The sequence below is a fragment of the Rousettus aegyptiacus genome, unplaced genomic scaffold (genome assembly GCF_014176215.1).
Source record: "Rousettus aegyptiacus isolate mRouAeg1 unplaced genomic scaffold, mRouAeg1.p scaffold_m13_p_5, whole genome shotgun sequence".
In the NCBI taxonomy this organism is placed as follows: Eukaryota; Metazoa; Chordata; class Mammalia; order Chiroptera; family Pteropodidae; genus Rousettus; species Rousettus aegyptiacus.
The window spans coordinates 3,886,904-3,901,206 of record NW_023416308.1 but is presented as its reverse complement, the minus strand read 5'-3'; the positions used below and the strand labels follow the sequence as shown (position 1 = coordinate 3,901,206).

Sequence of the window (14,303 nt, the reverse complement as noted above, 5' to 3'; positions counted from 1 at the left end):
CGACACGCACACGGCGTCACCCACACGGCCCACTTCCCACACACCGCTGCAGAGGCCTCGATGCTTCACGTCCCCGTGCCCGTGTGTCAGGTTGTTCGCACGGCCCCAAATGCCCTTTCCAAGTCCAGTTATCCTCCACCGGCGAAACCTTCTCCTCACCCACAAAACCTGCTCCACTGCTCACAGAGGAAAACGCGCGTCCTTCCTTCAGTTTCCCAGAGTACTGAGTTGGCGTCCCTTTCCTCTCGCCCGGCACACTGAGCCGTGTGTGTCATCTACAGATTGCACCAGACCATAAACCCTTAAAGGGAGAAACTCAACTTCTGTCATTGTCGTATTTCTCACAGCTTGTGGTCAACAATGCTCATTAAATGAAACAAATGTGAAAAACGGTCTCAGTTGTTTAAATGATTGCACAAACCAGTTGGGTATAGCCAGTACTTTAAAAAGTCATACTTGGTGCTTGACACAGATGACAGAAAAATACATGCACAGACCTAAGCTAGAGAGGTGTATACTATAGTTGGAGAGAGAAGACGCATACATATGAAAAATAACTAAAAATACAATGTGATTTATGAGAAATTCCAAACTGTGTGACGATCCTGCGAGTGTTTTAGAAAATGGCAGGGTGGAGTGGACTTGGGCAAAGAGAAAAAGCTTCACAGGTAAGGCGGGATCGGAGTGGGACCCAAGGGAAAGCGACAGCGTTGTACAGGTGCTGGCAGTCACGACTTCTAAAAGGGCAGAGAAAAAAAAATCCCAGAGGAGGCAAAAAAGGACAAAATGTATAAAGCATGTGAATAAGAGAGTGAGAAGTTGTCCTAACATCAGAAGATTCTTACAAGAAATCAAAGTTAGAAAAGTAAATCGAAAGGAGACTCTAAAGAGCCTTAGAGATCAACGAAGAAATTTGCTATGATCGGTTTTTACTTGCTTTACACCTCAACTGAAAAGCCTCCTTTACATCAAGATTCTACTGGTACAAAATGAAAGAAGTCCAGTTTCCCCTCAAGCCCTACACTTATTTGTCCATTTCAGTTATTTTAACCTAACTTTTAATATCAAAGCAAAGATTTAAACCAAGGGTTGGCAGCCCCTTTTCCAAATCTCATTCGCTCCAACCATGAGTACAGGTAACAGACGGGGGCTGCCAGGGCAGGTCTTGAATTTCAGGGAAGAAGTGCCATGAACATCTAAAGCTGATGATTAAACTGCAAATACAAAAGAAGGCTTCTCATCCACAACCTTCAGATAACACCTTAGCAAGGCTAAACTAGGAGAGGCTATAAAGATTAGACACTACTGAACACAATGACAAACTATACCTTTCGACTCTTCTGCGTAGAAAGGGTCGGGGACCAGATATTCCACAACCTACTTTGCCTTGATAACTTTTGGTTATCGCACTGTAAATTGCTCGCCCCAGGCTCTAAGTCAGGCTGAAAGCTAAATAGTCCAGATCTGCACTCACCAAAATGGTAGCCAGTAGCCACAGGCACTGTTTAAAGTTCTTTTAAAATGAAATGAAATATAAGATTCAGTTCTTCGGTCACATCGGCCACGTTTCAAGTGTTCAAGAGCCACAGAGCAACATACGAAACGACTTCCACCATCGCAGAAAGCTGCACTGCGCACCATTGTTCTAGAACCTCCTCCTTCCAGGGATGATCTACTTGCCAAATGGTCACCTAAGGAAACTGTAAGTTTATTTGAAGAATACTGCTTTAGTCAAAATACTTTTAACCCCTCTTTTGGAAATAATTTCAGAAACAGTTTATAAACTGCACCTTACTGGTGAGCCAACATGGTTCCCATGACACGTCAATCTCTCCATGCTCTTCATTGACTTGGCTCTAAAACACTATTAGCCGTTTCCAAAATCTAAGTCAAAAATGCCTCAAAAATATAATGACGTACAACTACTGGACACAGCAAAAATGGATCCAAGGCACGCAGGCTGAGTCCAAGAGCTCCAAAAGGTATTTCTGGCTACGGCACTGTAATAAATGCACAGCATCTCCCTAGATGAAAGAACTTGAGGTCTGGTGTATTTTTTCATTTGTTTTTAAAAGTCGGTCACATTGCTTTATAATCTAGCTTTCTTAACTATAAAGTTGAAGCATGTACTATATATACTCACCCCCAGAATCCTGTATTTGCACCACTGACTGCTGCCATAGTTCCAATTATTTTTTCGAGGTAAGACCCGCTTATGAAATGTTTATCTCTGGAACGTAACGACTCACTGAACAGTGAGAAATAGCTACTACTTTGCAGGCACGTTCTCAAACCGGAGAAGCGGAGAGCAATGGGCTTCCAAGCGCCAAGTGCTAACCAGGAGGAGGGCTCCAGGAGGCAGATGGCTCAGACGCGCCATCCCGCCTGACTCTCCTCCTTCGCATGAAAAAATTTACGTTTCCACCTAAAAACAGGAAGCTCTATTGCTAAATAGCAACACCAGAGGAATAGTTTTGTGGTTTTTTTTTTTTCCTCTGTATAACCTTCAGGTTTACTTTGAGACAAAAAAGCCAGGCTTGAAATAAACAAACATTTTGAACGAGATTAATATCCTAGGTTTGTGATTTAACTCTGAGATCTCACCAAAATAACAAATTTAAAAGAACAAGTTAGTTATTTCAGGGAAGCAAATGACCTTAGAAGACCTATCCTCTGGTATTTCCAAAAAAAGAAGTGTGCTTTACATGTCTTGAGAAGGTCAGCTTTACTCAATGTTAGGATTCCAGAAAGTAGAACTATTCTCCTTCCACTCGACAACATAAAAATGTGTTCTACCCTCTAAGAAGTCAAGGTTGTACTACACATCCGTCTAGCATGTTAGATAGTAAAAAATATCACAATCTGGGGATATTTCAAGTGATCAGAACAATGCTTGTATACAGTAAGCACCACAAATGTGAGCTATTATTATTTCTAAGAACCCAAGCACCCCACTTTCCTCTCAGACATAACCTCTCTTTCTACTCATTATTTGAACAGGAAATCACATTAAAATCAGTCTTTCATTCTAAAAAATTTTCAGAAGTTGGGGATATGGTTCAAGATATAGCCTTCTCTCACCCCAATAAATTTAATTAAAAATTTTTAAAATAGAATCTGAACTTCTTAAAAAAAAAAAAAAAGACTACAGCCTTCTCAAAACATAGAACATAAGCTTACTAAATTTACTCCTTTTAATAAGTAATCACCCATAATATAAAGGTTAGAATATTAAAAACATGCAGATAAAGAAAAAATTTACTTGCAGTTAAAAATAATGGGTTAGTTTCTAGGACCTTGAAGGTGGGGGAAACATGACTCTAGCATTGAATCCCATGCATGGAGGTGAAGCTAGGGCCACCTCACACTTTATGCAAGGCACAAAGAGCAGTTCCAGTTCCAGCTGCCCAGGAAACCACCAGAGTGTCAGTTCAAGATGGCTCTGGGATCATCGCCCTCTGCTAAGACCCACTGCCATTCAGACCCCATCTCAGTAACCCGTCCATGATGAAAGAGATCTTGGAAAGAGAATGGGAATCCAAGAGTTAAAGATTCAGTGCTATTCTTCTTGAATAAGAATAAATGCTGGAAGCACAGAATTGTTTTAAATAATAAAAACTGATCTAAAGTAGTTAAATACTGTCCCCATAACTGAACTTGACTTTAAATTGGCAATTCTATTTCTACAACCTATGTGTACAGAACTGCTCATTTCTAACAAGCGGTCTCATCGACAGCCCAGTTAGGGGCGCGTCTGAAGGGGAACACACCTAGTGGATTCACAAAGGGCTCCTTGCCCCAAGGAAAGCAAACGATTTAAGACTCTAGGTTTTACCTCTAGTTTTTACGTTTAAGAAGATTTAAGACTCTAGGTTTGCAAACGATTTAAGACTCTAGGTTTTACCTCTAGTTTTTACGTTTAAGAAGATTTAAGACTCTAGGTTTTAAGTTTAAGAAAATAGGGACATGTGACTGTTACAAAGGGGAAAAAAAGGGAACACGTAGGACAGTGTTTTAAAAGTTTTAAAAAGAGTAATCTACTTCAAAAAATGAGATGTTGGGTCTGATACTGACATGTTTTGTGGGAGAAAAAGGTAACAAACAAAAAATAACTGGGGCACATAATTTCTCAACTTAAACTTACAGAATCAAACTTAGAAGGGTCCAATATCTACGTAAATAAAAGACAAGAGTAGATAATTTATCAAGTGCTTGCACCCAGCACACAGGAACACAGGTTTCTGAAATTGTTTATAGGAGGACAATCCTTAAGAAATGTATATATACGAACCCACAGAGACTAGATTTCTAGTGTTTGTGTAAACCAACGACTCTTCTTCCAACACCAACTAAAACAAAGAGCAAAGCAAACCAAAACATAACAACTTCTCGATTGTGATTCTTCTGAATTTAGGTGCCTGGATCATAAATAACTGATACCACAAATAACCATATCTAATCATTTCACAGAGTTACTTGCCTGGTGCTGCAGACATATTTTCACAGAACAAAAACGTTATGTTTATTTGCAGGGAACGGTTAAATTGATAGGAAATTTCATAGCAAATAAAGCCGGCGGTGACTGGCAGCAGCGACGCTATGGCCATAGTAAATGGTTACCCACATGCTCATTCATGCTGTAAACTACTTCTGCTCTCCGAGTTTTGTTTTTAAATGTCCTGCAAGAGGATTTTTTTAAAAAGTGATCTTCTTATCATTACACAATATTTTTCAGTAAAATATAGAGGGCTTAGCTAACATCGATGTCTTCACTTTTTGTCTATAGATGTTGCGCAAAAGTCAACACGAATTTAGCTACACGGGACAACTGGTACCTCATGGTGTCTGTTGAATCGGCTCAGCTCACATTCTGCCAGGAGCTGGACAAACATTTTGAGCAGCCCCAGCTGTGAGGTCATGATGATGACCTCATAAACAGGAATTCTGTTGTTGGTCTGCCTCTAGGATGCCACCTCAGTACTTTAAAAAAAAAAAAAAAATCAGAAGGTTCTGTATCCCTGAATCTGGAGCTGATGACTCAAGACAGGCATCTTCTCCCAAGAAATTATCTTTTCGTCTAAGACTAACAGCATTCTCTCCACTACCGAGCGGGACAAGCAATGCAGGTAGGCAGAGAAAAGCTCACCCACCTGAGAATTTGGCTCGTCACCAGGAATGTATTTTTATGTATTTCATGTTTGCAAGTTTTTATTTGAGATCAATTTCAAACACCTTTTCTTAGTATTCTTTCTTGAAAATTAAGCTATATTTAAGAATTCTGAAAACCAAGCAGAAAGGAAATCATGAACTTAAAATGCTACGCTTGTCTTGCTACTCTAATATACTGCTAACTTTACCGGCCTCAATATTTACTTTTTACTAAGAGTGAGGATTATGATGTGTAAGCAAGAAGTTCATTTCAAAAATGCCGAAAGTACAAAACCTCACCACAGTACACCTGCAACAGTATGTCTTTGCTAAGAAAAGGCAAAATTACCAGATTGTTCTTACTGTTGTTGATTTCCCCCCTCATGAATTTTGGGGTTTGCAAGCCAGCATGAAATAAGAACTAGCGAAATTTTATTGATATTCCCGTGTTTAAAAATTCTTAAATTAGAAGGAAACGTAACAGGATTAATGATAATTATCTCCAAGTGCTGGGATTAGTGGTAGTTTTTACATCTTCTTTGTGTTTTCCCGGGTTTATTTAATAAACAGGTATAATTTCACAAGCAGGAAAAAAAAAATGTAATAATTTCTGAGCCACAACAAAATGGTCTGGACCAAGAGTTAGGAAGCGATCTCTGCTGGGCTGCGCTCGACACAGGAAGGTCACTGCAGCACAAGGCCGGCACGAGACGCGGATGCGCGTGTGCAGCGGGCAGTGTTCGCCAAGCCTGCTTTCTTCCCAGAGTAACAGGCCATATTTCCCAGCTCCTCTGCAGCTCGGTGCGACCACATGACTGCGTTCTAGCCGATGGAATGAGAGGAACATGTGGGACGTCCGTCCCATGTGCAATCCCCCTGGCTCTGGGCCCTTCCAATGACATGATGAACAAACTGGGCAACCTTGAAACATGGATTCGAGACAGCGGGATCACGACATGGACGAAGCCTGAATCCCTGAATGCCTTCTCCCCAGTCCCTCATCAGGAAATGTCTACCCTGGAGTTTTCCATAACTTAAAATAAACTTCCACCTGTAAGTCACTAAAATTAGTGGGGTTTGTTACAGCACCAACCTGTCTTACCAAATACAGCGGTGAGGAGATGAAAATGCTTAGAGCTGTGGAATCATCTTGGCTAAGTAAACTGCTCAAAGGGACTTTCAGGACAAGTACTTCCTTCATGCCACAAAAAGCATAATTATAGGAATGATAAATGGAAGTACTACATTTTCTTAAAAGACATTTTACTGGCAGAAGCGAAATATGTTTAAAAAACACAAGTCTGATTACAGCATATAAAAACTTACGTAAGACTGATGATGATGGCTTAATAACTTCCAAGTTAGCTGATGGTGCTATGCTTTCTACTTTTGTATATGTTTGAAATGTTCCATAAAAAGTTTTTATTACAGAAGATATTTTAGTAAAATCCAAACCAGGCTTCTCCTTCACCCCTTATAATCTAAAAAAAGCTTAAGCAATTTACAGAAATAAGAGGTTCCGCAAAACAAGCAGTTCACCCAAAAAAGCATGGTAGAAACCATATTTGAATAAAAATAACATTCTTTATCATTCTTCTCTGATTTCTTAAGGTCTTGTTTTTTTTTTTTTTTTAGTTTACCCATTAAAAAATTGTGGCTTAAAAAAAAAAAATGTACGAAAAGGTTAGACTGAGACATGAACAGCAGGGCTCCGTGCCAGCCGGGTGGCCTGTCACAGGCATCTAACCCCTTCCCAGACCGTGATGCCTTCGTCTGTAACCTGAGGATACTGACTGAACGAGATCCACTTCTAACTCTATCCTTCTGTGGTTCCACTGTTTTGGATTTCAAATCCAAACTCAAGTGGAAGGGCAAGGACTCGAAAGTGAAGGGGAAGCGACGGTGGCCCTAACGCTGCCACAGTCAGGGTCCTGCGCCATTCGCGAAGAGCGAGCCCAAATCTGACAGGATCCGCTTCTCACAGGCTCGGCATCCCGGGGCTCTCTCCTGGCACGCTCCGGCACGGCACCGGATCCTCCGCGCAAATCACATCGCCACACTTCACCTCAGTCCCTTTGTAGTCCTTTCTGCCCCATCAGCACAATGCACATACTCCTTCACAGACGACATCTGGACATTCCACTGGCAGGCAAAGCAGAGCTGATGACTGTAATCTGTCACGATTGGGAGCTTCGCACAGGGCCTCAGGCAACAGGCCGTGTGCTGCGGGAGAGTGGGCATCCGGGGACCCCGGGTTGGGCTCGGCCCCACTCGTGGCCCTGAGGACATCCAGCAGCAGACAGGTTAAGGGCCTTACCTGTAGACAGCTGCACTTGAGACTTCTGAGCTCCCTTCTAATCCTAAAATGTTAAATGTCCATGAACTTAGCAACAGGAGGGAAGAGGAAAGAAGTCCTGAGAGTAACGGAAAGTCTAGTTTGAGAGAAAGATGTTTCTGAAGCTGATTTTCAAGCCAAGCTTGAGAGAAAAATTCAAAGGCTGTGCTTCAGTGAATTCCTGAGCCTGGCAGGCCCATTCGCAGCTTGATCCTGCCCCCCGAAGTCACGGTTATGTAAGAGTCTGCTGTATGCTGTGTCACTTGCTGTCCCCCACCCCCAACACAGGGGACGCAGTGTAACCTGAGCTCCTCTGCTCCGGCCACTGAAAACACTTACACAACCATCTGGTAGTTTTCCAAACTGACTTGCGTTTCCACTAAAGAAAGGCAAGTTATTCGATTTTTCCTCCCTTTCAGTTCTATTCACATTCGTACTTCTGTATATACAGAAGACTGAAGAAAACAAAATCAGAGAGCATTTATATGTTTTCGTCAATTCCTCAGTAAAACAAAGAAGGTTTAAACTTCACAGAACACTATCAAAATCTGCTCATGACGCTGACAGGCCTGCCTGGGACCAATTTAAGCACATCACACATCCTAGCCGAACGATGCTGTGTCCTCTGATGCAAGTGCACTGCCCCGTCTCCTGAGAACGAGCTGTTTCTACCCCCAAACCCCAGACAGCTCCCTGCAGCAGCATGTTCTCATATATAAGAACTTCCGCGGGACATGGGAAATGACTCTACAAGAATACAGACACACACACCACGTCTTCACAGGGTCTTCCTCACTTCGCTTCCTGCCTTCTCTCTTCCTTCTCTGAGCTGCTCTAGCCACTATGCAATCTTCTATAATTGCATGATGAATCACACTCATGCCTGTCTTGTTTGCCTGTCATGCTATGACTAAGTCCCTCGTGGTCAGCGATGAGGTTCGTCTTTGCATCCAAAGGACCTAAAAAAGCATTTGGTACACAGCAAGAGTTCTAAAAAGTTTTGAACTGAGTCAACATCAAAACAAGAACCCATAAAATGATGCATTACTGCAATTTCAAAGCAGAGCGCCAAGTAACTGTACCTCACCCTCTGAGCATCTGATGAACACGATGGCGTTGGAGGACTTCCCAACCCTGGAGCCTCTTCTTAAAAGTAGGCCAGTGAAGCTATGGGCAAACTGCTCCATTACTGCCTCTGGTGAGTGGTATAGAAGAGCCCTGAGTCTCAAATTACATCGGTACCTTTGCTGACACTACTATACTCTTCTAGCACAGTGCCGTGCAATAGAAACAATGCGAGACAAAAGCGTCATTTAAAATTTTCTAGTAACCATGGTTTTAAAAATTAAAAAGAAACAGCTGAAATCAATGAAAGTATCTAACCCAATATATCCAAAACATTACTTCAAAACATAATCGATATAAAAATTATTAATAAACTATTTCACATTCTTTTTTTTTATACTAGGTCTTTGAAATACATTGTGTATTTTATACTTACAGCCCTTCAACTTGGACTTGCCACATTTCAAGTGTCAATAGCCCCGCATGGCTGTGGCTACTGTACTGGGCAGGGCAGGTCTAGGACATACGTTTAAAGCAGAATATTAAGTAGCTCTCAGGTTGGCATTGATGATGAACTTGCCAATCGAATACCCCAAATCCCCCTGGGTATTCCACATTCATCTTTCCTACTTCATTACAATACATAAGTGAGACAAGGGCAGCAAAATGTAAACTCTTACCTATGAAATGGTGAATAATTTAATTGTCTTTAAGATAAAAAGGGAAACGATAACATGTACAGTCAGAGGCCCTTTAAAATACCTCCTTGCCGGGACCTATGACATGTAAAGCAGCTCTGGCGTGCAGCACCAGGCACTGCCCGGTAGAACTGAGAGCTCGACGCTGAGAGCTGGAAAACGTACCCACACGACACGCAAAGCAAAGCACGAGACTGAGTTACGGAGGAAACGTTAACAAGCGTGTCTCAAGATACAGGATGGCAGCATCCTGAGAGCTGGTGACTGGAAGGTCCAAGGCCAGCGGGGCAGGGGGCAGCACGTCGCGCCCACGGAGGGGAGGGCACTGCTCTGCCCAAGCAGCTGAGCTTTCTGCCATCTTTCCATGCAGAGTCGAGGGGTGGTGTGATAAGAACATGTGGAAAGAAAACCAGAGCGCATCACACGTTTTCCTCAACTCCTGAGTAAAACAAAGAAGGTTTACACTTCCCAGAATACTATCGAAATCTACTCATGAAGCTGACAGGCCTGCCTGGGACCAACTGAAGCTCATCCCTCACCCCAGCCGAGCTGCAGGAGGCAGCGGTGAAGAAGGTGACTGCGGTGTCAGTTGTCTATCGCTTCTTAACCTGAATCTTCCCCCTAACCTTTAGCAAACTGCTTTTGACTACAGCAAGAAGGTAAGAAAAAGCACTGTCCCACACGTTAACACCCGGGAAGCCTATTAGCCCTCTGAATGAAGACACGGAATACTCTGCAGGGGATGGAGAGGGGAGCATCCCCTCCAGGGGAGAGTATCTGGCAAGCCCACAAGTGGTCGGTCAATGTGAACTGATGACGAGTGACATGAAGCCCCGTAAGGGCATCATTCATCATTGTTTTGGCCTCCCAGAAGCTTGCCCCTTGAACACAGGGAAAACCTGTGTGATGTCATCAAGCTCTTTGGGGCATGGACCACAGAAGGGCCACTATTTCGAATCAGTGCAAAGAGAAGAGCAAGCAGAGGACTGAAGCCATTTGGTTTCAGCAGCAACCAAGTGGTCGGTTTAAAGAGGGATCCCCAACCCCCCGACTGGCACTGATCTGTGGCCCATCAGGAACCCGGCCGCACGGCAGGAGGTAAGAGGCAGGTCGGCGAGCGAAGCTTCCTTTGCACCTGCGGCCGCTCCCCAGCGCTAGCTTCCCCACCTCAGCTCCATCTCAGATCATCGAGCGTTGGAATCTCATAGGAACACCGGTCCCTGGCACCGAAAAGGTTGGGGCCCGCTGGTCTAAACGGTAATGGTAAAATCTTACGCATGGGAGGTGAGTCTACTAAGTCTGGTGATAGAAGAGGAAATTCAAAATTTCTTTATGTCACTGCCAGCACCAGCACATTCCAAGACTCAGGAATAATGAAAAGGTTCGCCAGGGGAAAGGGTCTTACAGCCCTGTCAGAAATAAGAGGTGGAAGAGAAGCAATTTCACATATACGAGAAGGGAAAGAGAGCAACTTTCCAGATCGGAAAAAGAGAGAAAGAGAATCCGCCTTCCAGAGAGCTGACTGCCCCTCCAAGAGACACGCCTAAAATGGTGGAGCAGCATCGGAAATGTGCTCAGGAGGCCAGAGCATCTGGAAACAGGGGTGTTCTTCAGAGAATACCGTGAAACACTGAAAATACAGTATAAAATCTAAAATTTCTAAATACAGCACAGTATAGTAGCAGGAGCCTGAGACTTTAAGAAGCCCTATACAAAGTGAAAAATGAAGTCAAGAAAACCACTGTTCATTATTTTCCACATAAATGGAAAAAGCAGCATCTTAGCCTTGCTTGAAGATTACCAGCATTCTCCAAAGACCATCTGGTTAAACAAACAGAACCTTCTAAGGAGTGAAATTTGCCTGATGCTTCTCTCACAGTTCGTTCAAGTTATTTTTGTACTGCTTTTGATAAACTTACAGTTAATACACAAGCTAAAGATAGAGCTGATAATAATATATTCTTATAGTGCTAAATTTATGCGTTTCACAGATCATTCTAAAGCATGACAAAATAATAAAGTCAGTTGAAGGAAGAGAAAAGGAGACATAAGAGAAACAGGTAAAAAACACCAACTTAATCATGGCACCACCTGTCGATACCTCCATTCGGTTCCACATCTAACAAGCTTGTTACCTTGTTTTCACATGATTTACTTACACTAACCCCACAGGGCCCCATGTCAGAGTAAGAGCACTCACAGCTGTTCTTCAGAAACATGGCCATCGCTGTCCTCACTTACAATGAGGGGCCGTTTGTTAACAACTTCAGATCAGTGTGCCTTCCGTGTCGCGGATTCCCAAACAAGAGGTTACTGATTATTAAAGCCGCGCAACCTGTCCTTTGTTTATTCCATTGTCAAGAATATTCAGAAGCACCCATATCTCCTCAAAGATTTCTGAGCCCTGAGCAACCCATCAAGAGTTCTTTCACATCTGGAAAGGTCCTACTGCTGTCATCACTCTGGATTCACAAGGGAAGCTCACTGCAATACTCTAACCAAAAAAAATGCTAGAGAGATTCCAGGAGGCGTAATTCTGGGTCTTCCTTAGCCTTCTGTCAGCCTTCTGTCATTGTGCTAGGCCACTGAGATCTACTGTCACTGATATTTATCTACCTACAAAAGCATTTATGGGTATTTCATATACAATATATAACTTTTAAAATAGGCCAGACTCAAACAGCTTTAAAATTAAGTCGAAGATTTAAAACACAAACTGTGTATTTCTAGCAAGGATAAGGTACAAAAGATGAAAGATAAGTAAATAGTGCAGTCACTATTTGTTTAAAAAGATCAATGTGAACAGCCCATGTAGACACTGAAGGACTGACATAAGCCAGGAAGGGTCAGAAAATGCATTGGCTCCTTAATTCAAATGGTGCTATAAGGACTGCACTTCCAATTTCTAACAAAGCAATTTATGAAATCAGCCTACCAACCTTAAGCATCGGTTTCACAATATCATACATAAGATACTGAGAAAGTTTTACCACACCTTTCTATCAAAGTCAGTAGAATTTTAAGTGATTAAAGACTCGGTTTAGAATGTGTTGAATAAAGTCAGAACAGGGTATCAAAAGACAGACATAATCCTTTGAAAAATTACTTTGTGCTTAATATTACGTTTTTAAATATTAATGTATTACATAGTACAGAATACAAGATGCACTCAGAGTTTCAAAGTTCACAGCAGTTTCAAAAAGGAGGAGGAGGGGCCCAAAGCCCAATCAGGGCAAAGACAACTTGGAGCATTAAACTATTTTTTTAAAGATGGAACTCGGTGCCATGACGTAACTGCCTGCAATTACGAATGTCTTGGTACAAGCTCGGTCTGAGTGAAGGTTTATTTTCTGTTCCTGCTACTTAGATCTAAGCAAAAAAGAAGCAGGCTCCCAAAGTTCCTCCACCTACAAAAGAACTGACAAAAGGAGGGGACATAAAGCTGAATGATAAGAGCTATTCTGCTCATTTACACAAGCTTCTACAGAATCCTGTGACCTTGTAACTCTAAGTCCACCAGTTTAAGACGGATCTTAAAAGGGACTGACATTACTAGGCCTGGTTAGTATCTCCCAGAAGAACTTAATAGGTCAACAGCACTCAATTATACTAATGTGTAAAAGGAGCAAATGTGCTTAATATAGCATGAAATTTCAGACTTCTCAGAAGAGACCTTAGCAATCTAGTTCAACTTCCTCATTTTACCACTGAGGAAACTGCTTCTACAAAGTGAAATCACTTGTTAAGGTCACAGTTACTTCACAGTCTAGGGCTTAAACCCCAGCCTCCGGATGAGACTCCTGGCCCTCAAGGATGAGATGAATAAAAGGTTCTAATGTGCCCATACTAACAGCGACCAGTACTAACTGTTCTCAAGGAGAAAAGGGCACAGAGACAACTCAAGCAAGAATCCATTACTTCCTTGTTGGTTTCTTCTCTTTATAAAACCTTTCTTGTTGTTACTTTGCAAAATGAACACCTTTATTAGTTGCTATAGACCTTCCTCCCACCCCTGCAGAGCTGGACATTCCCCCACCCCCAGGGATGTACTTTCCCCACCTCGAGATGTACTTTTATTGGGCTTCCCCCCAGCCAGGGTTATAGGTCTTTAGAACCAATGGAAAAATAATCACGATTCCATTTTCACAATACATACTGAAGGATACCTGGCTATTCCAAGAGAAGATACCACTCTACCAAATTAACTCACAAGTCCCTATGCTAGTTTTCCTTTTTTAAAAAATTTTTATTTTTCAATTAGAGTTGATAGTCGATGTTATTTTATATTACGTCCAGGTGTGCAGCATAGTGGTTAGACATGTATACAGTGTGTGAAGTGATCCCCTGATGACTCTGGTGCCCACTTGGCACTATACGTGGCTATTACCAGGTTACTGACTACTTTCCCTACGCTGTACTTTATATTCCTGTGACTGTTTGGAACTACCAATTTGTTCTTCTTAACCCCCTCCCCTTCTTCACCCAGCCCCCAACTCTCTCTCCCATCTGGCAATCACCAGTTTGTTCTCTGTATCCGTGAGTCTGTTTTCGTTTTGGTTGTTCGTTTACTTTGTTCCTTAGATTCCACACCTAAGTGATATCGTATGGTATTTGTCTTTCTCTGTCTTATTTCACTTAGCATAATACCTTCTAGGTCCACCCACGTCATTGCAAATGGTAAGATTTCATCCTCTTTTATGGCTGAGTAATAGTCCACTGTATAAAGGAACACTTCTTTATCCATTCATCCGTTGGACACTTAGGTTGCTTCCATATCTTGGCAATTGTAAACAGCACTGTAGTGAACACAGGGGTGCGTAGTATATTTTTTCGAATTAGTGTTCTGGTTTTCTTTGGATAAATACCCAGAAGTGGAATTGCTAGGTCATAAGGTAGTTTTATTTTTAATTTTTTGAGGAACCTGCAAACCGTTTCCCATAGTGGCTGCACCCTAAGAAAGTTTTCTAAACGACCACCATAGATGCTACAAATGGAAACTAGAAATTGGTTTCATTTGGATCCTAACACCCAACTTTATTGTTGCGTATCTGTTACCT

At 42.2% G+C, this 14,303-nt stretch overlaps 1 protein-coding gene across 20 annotated transcripts in view; it reads right to left on the bottom strand.

Moving 5' to 3' along the window:
- The window catches only part of CLIP1 (CAP-Gly domain containing linker protein 1), a 106,408-nt gene that overhangs the window by 83,424 nt on the left and 8,681 nt on the right, over positions 1 to 14,303 (bottom strand). Inside the window, exon 1 of one of the 20 annotated variants that reach the window (XM_016153794.2) lies at positions 7,466 to 8,233. The exons of 18 other annotated variants lie outside the window; for them this stretch is intronic. The gene's annotated coding sequence lies outside the window, so the exon portion shown is untranslated. Of the gene's footprint in view, positions 1 to 2,143; positions 3,131 to 7,465; positions 8,234 to 14,303 lie in introns of those variants that run through there. One more of the 20 variants, XM_016153792.2, reaches the window with a different exon arrangement.